We start from the raw sequence: 9112 nt of genomic DNA, 5'->3' as shown, positions 1-9112 counted from the left end.
CATTAAACGCAAGATTGAATGACCACCAGCCGTACGTGAAGTTGATGGAACAGTCCACAGGTCATAAGGATGGATACTTAATGGGCGTTGCGATAAACTTATATTCCAAATCAAGCACAAGGAAAATCACGTTCAACTGATTTTATTAAATGCAATTTCTTTAGTTGATAATATGTCTTCGATTGCAACTCAATTCCTTGCAACGCCTGATAAGCCTTCGTTTGACTTTGGGACTCGCGCTTGCTTTGCAACTCCAATTATTAGTCGTACACTAGCCCTCTTATCAGTCCATTTTCTTTTATTGTGAACAATCAAGTTCTTGTCATGCTGGGCCTATGTTCTACAGGATCTGTGTTAAAGGCTTTGAAAGCGTGAGTGAAAACCTGTTGGTGATAACATGGTAAATGAAACATATTCATTGTTTACTACAAAATTTACATGACCAAAGATTCGCTAAATTAATAATTCCCGAATTATTTGCTTTTTTACTGATTGATGGCTTAAACATAATAAAGTGGCGCCCGGTGATGTATCCGTTGCCACTATGGTGCTACAAATGCTACTATGTCACTTTTGTATTATTCGGAACGTTTTTTACCTAGACATTCACGTATATGACTCGTGTAAGAGTGTAGTGTACTTGTTTAATTATCATTCAGTAAGATTTTATTTTTTCATATAAAGTAACAGGCTACCTGAAACTTGCAATTAAGTGATGTAGTATTTGATTATGAAACTCGCCTGTCTTTCTCTCGGTAAATTAAGTGAGTATAATTTGAGGGCTCTATAATATATCATTCAGTCACTTGAATGTGTTGAAAAAAACATAGTTGCCTCTTTGTGTTTATTTAGTAGCGTTACATGTGGATAACGTACAGGTCCATTCAAACGATTACTCACGTTATATTTGAAGATAATACTGGCTTACTCATTGTAATTGTGTTTATGTGATCACAACGCATCCATATTCTCTCTCATTTGTACAAACTTAAAGTTTGGGAAAATAAAATGTACTTCATAAAAGTCATCAAAATGTGTCGGTCACTCAATGTATATACAAATCTAAAATCATATTGCTATCAACAGATCTCTCTTTTGTATCTCTTTCTTCTCATTGTGGTCTTGTTGCTAGGCTTTCAGGCCGTTTTACGTCATTTCCATACTATCATAATATTGAATGAATATTTGAACAGAATCTTCTTGTCAGAGGAATAATACCCACATGAAACACATTTCCAATCTCGTCAAAATTGCCATCTCCGCTCCAAATCTTTTATTTAGGATGTGTTAATATTGGCCTTGACAACACGATATTATAGATATTACCATGGTAACAATGAATAAATGTCAGTCGTATGGATTGAAATTGTCAATTGGATAGCTAGGCCTACTCTCAATCATTGTTGGACTAATGACGTGGGTAGTGAAAGTTGGCGTCGCGTGCATGATGGTTTTTATCATGCCGCTCGTAATGGCCATCATCCCACTAATATGGCCATTATCCATTATCATTTGATACATTTTTTAATGTCAAACTAATTCCCGTGAAAGCGATTTCATTATTTAAACCATGGAGATCAATTTGGCAATAATCATTTCATTCCACTGAGCATTGATTGACATGTTAGGTTTTTCATTGAGTGAATGATTTAACAACCATGTAACAGCTAGGCTAATTATTGCGCAGCAACGGAAATTGAAATTATCATCGTCCAATAACCATAGGCAAATGCCACTACCTAGCGGTACATTAACCCGTTATCAAAGGATCATAATCGATGTTCTTCGTATTTTATTACTTCTAAGAGGAGTGTCATTTCTGGCAGTTAGACTTGCTGATGCAGAAATAGTTTTATTACACCAGAGTTACAGATCGGATAGACAGTACTGGGTGTTCTCTCATCTGTTTTTCACTAACATCACATATGCATGACAATTTGTTTTAAATGTCATATTGATTGAGAAAAGGAATAATCAAAGTTGGTTTCCCCTTTAATCTTCGTTTACTTTACCCTCTTCGTACAACTCAAAGTGTGATCATTATGAATGACGAACCTTCAACTGAAACTACTCCAGAGTTCCTGGTAAATGTCACACCAACATCTTTCCAAGGAAACGGCAATGGTCCTGACAGATTGGTCTATATTTCCATATCGATTGGTGTGTCATTTCTCTCTGTCGCTGTATCCGTTCTGACAAATAGTTTCACCATTTACACTTTGAGCACGATGGATAGCCTACACGAGACCGAGAGTTTCTTGTACAAAGCACTTGCTATTGGTGATATCATCAGTGTGGTATGCCATATGGCTGTTGTTATCACCTTATCCCTCCAGGTTGCATGTATGAAATCATTCTATACGAGTCTCTTTATCGTGTATGTATCGGTTATGATTATTGTTATGATCAACGTGAATCGCTTTATAATGATCATGCGACCTTTTCGGCATCAGATGCTGGTGACTCAACGGAGGCTCTACTGCATCTTGTTCATTTGCATGCTGAGTACGTCTGTGCCTCTCGTTGTTGTTGATACCCTGGGTAACCCATCACCACTAAGAGCCATCGTCTGCAACGATTTTACACCGCAAGAAAACATACTGTCTGATTCGGCTTCGACTCTGATTTTGATCTCACCTATCTTGATTGGGTTAAGTGTTATTTTGATGACCAGCAGTGGAATTTTCTACAAGTCTAGGCAACAGGCAACAAAGATCGCACAAATGCGTCGAATCATCTGCCAGCAGCGTGCAGAGCAACCCGGATCGAACAATCCTCCAGAGAACGGCCAGGCGAGAGCTGTAGTTGGACTGAAAGGCCTTAGGACTGTTGGTGTATTAACCATTTCGTACTGCATCATATGGGTGCCTTTCATGATTTATATATCGGGAATTGGTAGAATCTCGAATCAATTTCATTGGTTTCAAGAAGTAGTTTTGGTTCTCCTCTTATGTAATTCAATTTGGAATCCTTTCATTCTGTCTATAGCTAATAAACCTTTTCGTATCGCATCTAAAAATGTTTTCTTGAAGATGAAAGGATCGTGTCGTCGGAATAATTCTCTTTAACAAGTTTGCCGAATGTACCAATTATCGCATTGGGAAATCTGTAAGGTATTTTGATTTGCGAAGCACTTAATATTATTTGCTACCTCCTTACATAGGAACCAATATTAGGTTGATTTGAAGAAATAAGTGAAAAAAATAAAGGAACTATATAATACATAAATAATCAGAATCAGAATAATATAAGAATGAACATAAAATTAAAGTTGAACAAAATATGATTAGCACTGGTAAAAAGTATGCAGAACAATTAAACTCAATGAACAGATTGGACATTACTTTGTTCAGCTTTGAACTGCTCTGTAGATTCAACATCTTGGATATTATACTGGATTATGTTTGTTATGTAAAAATGTTTCTTCTTATAACTGAATCACTCAAGGAAGTCATTTGAATTAGAATGTCATTTAGGTGATTTTTTTCATATTGGATTTTCTGTTTCTGTTTGTGGTAACTCCCGTAGGAACTCGGCAGGACAGCATTTTTGCTGGTAAACGCCAAGCTGGTATTTAACCAATTACCTATGAAATATTTTACATGTAGGTTAATCAGTCATAGCGGCTGACGTTATAGACGACAGATATCACTCTCTCGGGCCTTTTTATCAAAGTGGAGACAGTGGCAGAGTTGGGATTCGAACTCACAACCTTGCGATTATGAGTCCAATGCTCTAACCACTGGACCACATGACCCACTTGATCTACTTCAGATTCAGTCCCATGTGTTCAAAACCATGATGTATCTCTCCTGGACTTCATAGATATCCACACATCTTTGCTATTCATTTATAACCTACCAGGCATTTAACTTTATACCAGACTCAGAGAAACGATGACAGCACCTGTAACCAAATAACGACTGTTACTTCTACCTCTATGGCAATCAGCAGGATCCATATGTCAGGATGTAGTGCCAAGGAATTAACTTGGGTGCTCATATGCAGCGTTATGGTTTGACCTCATGGGAACTAGGGTGCCTGTAACTAGAGCTAAATCTATGGAGCCCAACTAACATCTCAAAGTTGCTCAATGCAAATAGACTTTTGCTAGATATAGATAAAACATTTTGTTGTGTATTTTTCACAATAAGAATTACAGGTCAAACATCCCTGATGGAATATATCTAAGTGTTAATTCAATATCTATTTCAAAATCAAATATTAGTTTTGTCTTTTCTTTGAGTATTATTGGTTTGTAATCTTCAGTTGGATGTACATAAATATTTCATATTGATACAAAGATAGTCTTGCAATCTCTTATTATTATGTATAAATTAAAGTTTAATGTGATATTGCCTGTATCATTAACTGCAAACAAATCTCTCATAGGCCATAATATTTGATTAGTTGTCTGGGGAAATTCCTTTCACGGTAAACTTGAAATGTATTAAACTTGCAAGAGCAGGCTTTACGCATATGTATAGGTGGTGAATATTATTTTACTCTGCTCCTTTATTTTCCGCTTAGAAACCTTTAATATTTTTCTATTCAATTATCATATCACATGTGTGGTTTCCAATTATTTTTTAAAAAGATTTATTACGGAATTATAGTGTTCATACACACATTTCATTCTTCAGCAATCCTCCTCTTATTCTGTTATTTTATCATGTTATTCACTCATGGCCCAGGTTTAATAAAGACTGAGTACGAGTTCACTGTGTATTAGCGTCAGAATACACTTGCACTGAATAGATAATATTAATATTGTCAATTAATCATCAAATTCATTCCAATTAGACTCCGATCGTAACTTATTTAATTGAAAATGAAAAATGAAAATCCATATTTGGTTTACTACAAAGTAGAAATGCTTTCTGCCTCAATGGGGACTTCAAAATGTCAAATTTTCCAAGAAATAGACAAACTTCGGAAAAAGGATGGGGTGACTTTGGCACCCCCCCCCCCCCCCCCCCCCCAATGAACCCTATAAAAGAATTACAATTCAAAATAAATTATAAAAAACAATGAGTTTGAAGATAGAAAATGGAATATGGTGCGGTTCAGATTATATTCCCAGTGAAAAAGAAATGCTAATTGATTCATGCAGCGTTGGATCTAAAACTAACGGCACTACAAGATTGTGGAAAATAGCCCATGTATTGTTTTTAAAAATATTGCCCAAAATCTTCTTTTTGTTATAAATAATGCATATTTAGTCCTTTATATAGAGCGCCTCATGCTTAACAACACAAAATCACTTTATCGTCTCAATTTTTTCATATCTACTTGAGATCGAAGTGGATATTGGCCATGAGTGTATTCCTATTTTGAAGGCTTGATATCTAAATGTCACTTTTAAATATTACTGTAACGTTAGAGCTGTAACCCAGCAACATTTTGATAATACATGAATGGCGTATTTATGGCATATGCAAGCGGAGATATAGCAACTTATTTTTCACCCCCGATTTTCACCTTACCTTTAAAAGTTTTTTTTTCTTCATTTTTGGGGCTAGTTTACATCGGTCTTTAAATTCGTATGTAGAAAGAAAGTAATACCACAATTTGAGACGACATGTACGACCTAGCTACCAATGATCTAGAGCAGGGGTTCTAAAACTACGACCCGCGGAGCTTCTCAATCCGGCCCTCGAGACTCTGATGCTTTTTTAAATCACTGATGGGGTTTTTTAAAGTCAAAATATGAAACATTGCTCAATATGATTACATTGTGTATCAACGAAGACCTAACCGTAATAAAAGTAATGGCCGCAGTCAAATTAATTTGACTTTTAGGCAAAGTTTAGTGGAGTCTTTTCTGTCTGTTCGATCTACTTTCTTATTCGAGGACTAGCGCTGTTCTCACCATGTTTGGATCTACATACAGGTGCGAAAGTGCGTTTTCCGCGATGAACATTTAAAAGAACTAACTCATACCGAAGTACTTTGACAGGGGGCTCGGAATGGTTTTCAAAGTGGGGGGGGGGGGGAGCTTGCCACGCAAAAAAAATCACAATCATATGGTCGTTTTTACGTTTTTGTACATGGTTTTGGAAAAAAGCTTCCGCAGCCCCTGCTTGACCAGTGAACATTTGGCAATAACATATTTTGTGCCAAGGTTCAAGCAGCTTGTTGCTGATAGACTGTCGCGTTTCCCATATTGAAAGGGACTAGGAGACTGACATCCCTGTTAGAGACTTCAACAGACATGCTCTATTATTCATTCTACATGTACATGTACTTTGACTACAAAATATATTGATACTTCACGACATTATCTGTCTCCTCAATACCATATGTATAGGTACAATCTAGATTCCTTTTAACAAGGAACGCATACAAAATCAGAAAAGATTTCAAAATACAGCGAAAGTCAATATTAATTTTCTAATTTTGCCTGCGTTTCATGTGAAACTGTTCTAAATTTGTTGGATTAAATGCTCCCAAAATATGAGCCAGATTGCACAAGAGCGCATCTGGGACCCCGACCGCAAGGGTCTTGGCGCTTCGCGCACATTTTGTTTCTAAGTATATCCAATTCTCCCTGGCCCTTTCAGGTTTACTTGGAGTCTCATCTGGCCCTTTAAGGAAAAAGTTTGAGAACCCCGGATCAAGAGGGTCCATACTATCCCCATATGGTGTCAAACCTTTTCTTTTTCAAGTTTAGCGTAAACTTGTAAATGTTATGATAATATAGAAAATAAGTCAATAAAATCCCGTCGAAACTATTCCCTAACCTTTACTTCATCATTATTTTAAGTGAACGTACTTCTTGAATTTCATAATCAGATAATGGATATAATAACCTGGAAGTAAACTGTCTATTTCTATTATAATTTCTTTATTGAATTGCGTAATGCAGGCGAGACTATCAGGGACGTTCCACTTGTTTTCACCTAATTCATTCAATTCATATCAAATCAATGCCATTTGAAAGTTCTATATAAAAAAATCACAGCCGCTTTCCTTTCATTTGTCAATTTTAAAAAATAAAACGCTTTCTCCTTGAAAAGAGCTCCGTATGCATGGTAGAGGCAACCAATGTCGTTTTGTTCGGCCGAATTAAATGGAAGCTTAAAAGGGTTTCTATACTCAAGAGCTCATCAGCCCACTTTGATGTTGACACGATCTTTAGGTGTCTGCCCAAGCTTATGTTTGTTACCAGTCCGCTTACGTTTTAGTTTCCATCCTCGTTTACGTCCTTTTTTTCCTCATTCCCCCAATATTTTTGGTATTGGCATTGGTATTTATTTTCCATTTCACAACATAAAAAAGACAATACAAGGTAAATGTATGTACATAAAAATGAAAGGTATAGTAAAATGGCTGGATAAGCCCACTCAGCTTTAACAACGCTATTCTTCCATGGGGTCCAGCTAGAGCATGTCTAACGAATGATACTGTACGTGACAAAAAAGAAAAGCATGATTACAAATCCAGGCAAGATATAAACAAAAATAATGAAAAACAATAATGGAAAAAGAAAACTTTAAGATACCCCCACCCAACCCTACCCGCCTACACTATTCTTTACAGATCTGGGAGCCGTTTCATAAAGCTGTTCGTAAGTTAAGAGCGACTTTAAGAACGACTGGTGATTCTTTCTTACGCGCTAAACCATCACCTATGGTGTATATACCATTTACCAAAAGAAAGGATCACCAGTCGTTCTTAAAGTCGCTCTTATCTTACGAACCGCTTTATGAAACACCCACCAGGGCAAGACTGACTATCCTGATAGGATATTTATTTTTGAAAAAGTATATAGGCTACTTGATCTTTTACCTCACTTTATTTTCTTAATTATCCCCTCCCCTACCGCCGCTGTTTCTTTACCATAACATAACATAATTTCTTTTCTGCCAGATATATTCCTGCTTAACTTAACTTCTCCATCCTTTTCCAACATCACTATCTTGGCGCCCCTTCATTTTTCTTCTTGTTTGCCTTCTTTTCATCGCCGACCATCGCTTAGCTTTATTAGTCTCAATATTTAAGTCACATAAAGTCATGTTTTTGGTGAAACCATCCATTAGTATCTATGGTGATCCTTATAGCTAATTTACGCTGTAAAACTTCCCTAAATGCCTATCGATTTTTCGCTGCGAGGGTGCGTGTGTATTTTAGTTTTGTCAGACGTGTATCAATCAGAGGGAGATTGTTGCAAGCTTTATAATGTAGACTAAAAATTTGCCATTGCATTTCTTGACATTGTCCTATTTCTTGTGATTGCTGACGATCGCTGACTTTCGTAATTGCGAACCCTGTTTAGCTAGAGCAAGCTCCATTGTACTTCCTTTATATATTTTTCGCCAGAAGGAGGAGAGTGAGTACTTTTTTTTAAATTATAGCTCTTAGTGAAAAAAGATATGGAAATAAAAGCTGGTACGTCGTCGTTTATAAGATCTCGGCAACACTTCTTACTGGCATATTTGCAGGTACACTTGTACATAGCTGGATATTTAAGGTCTCTTCTTTATAATTGGTTGGCTGTCTTAACCATAAACTGCCATGTCTATATTCTCAAGCATAAAGCAACAAAAAATAATCACGGTTTCGTAAATAAATACTAGTGCAAAAAATGATAAAAAGCACCATGGCGACCACCACAGCTTATAGCGACGGTAATGACACAAACCAAGAAGCAACATGGAATCAGGAACTTAATGAACCGGTAATTACTGTGTTGTACATCAGTCTGATTTTTCTCTGTGTCGTCTTGAATACAACTGTTCTGATGGTCATCAGACAGCAACGAGATTTACAAGAATACATGCGACTTCTTTATCAGATTTTAGCAGTATCCAACATGGTTCTGGGCTGCGATTGGAGCATGTGGCTTATCTTTTGGTTCGTGCATAAAGAGTCGTGTACTAGCATAACCTTGGTTTTTGCTTATGCATTTTATGTCTCTTTCATGTCCGTCATGTGTTGTCTTTGTGGAATCAGTTTCAATCTTTATCTTCTTGTTACCAGACCTCTTCGATATTACACCATAGTAACTCGAACACGTTTCTATACCACTCTCGGTGTAATTTTCATCTTGATTATGATACTGTGCGCACCGTATCTACCTATCCCTGGGTCACCGTTCATCAAAGTCATG

This window comes from Lytechinus variegatus, chromosome 15 (assembly GCF_018143015.1).
Source record: "Lytechinus variegatus isolate NC3 chromosome 15, Lvar_3.0, whole genome shotgun sequence".
In the NCBI taxonomy this organism is placed as follows: Eukaryota; Metazoa; Echinodermata; class Echinoidea; order Temnopleuroida; family Toxopneustidae; genus Lytechinus; species Lytechinus variegatus.
The sequence above is the reverse complement of the archived record's forward strand: the minus strand, read 5'-3'. Positions refer to the sequence as shown.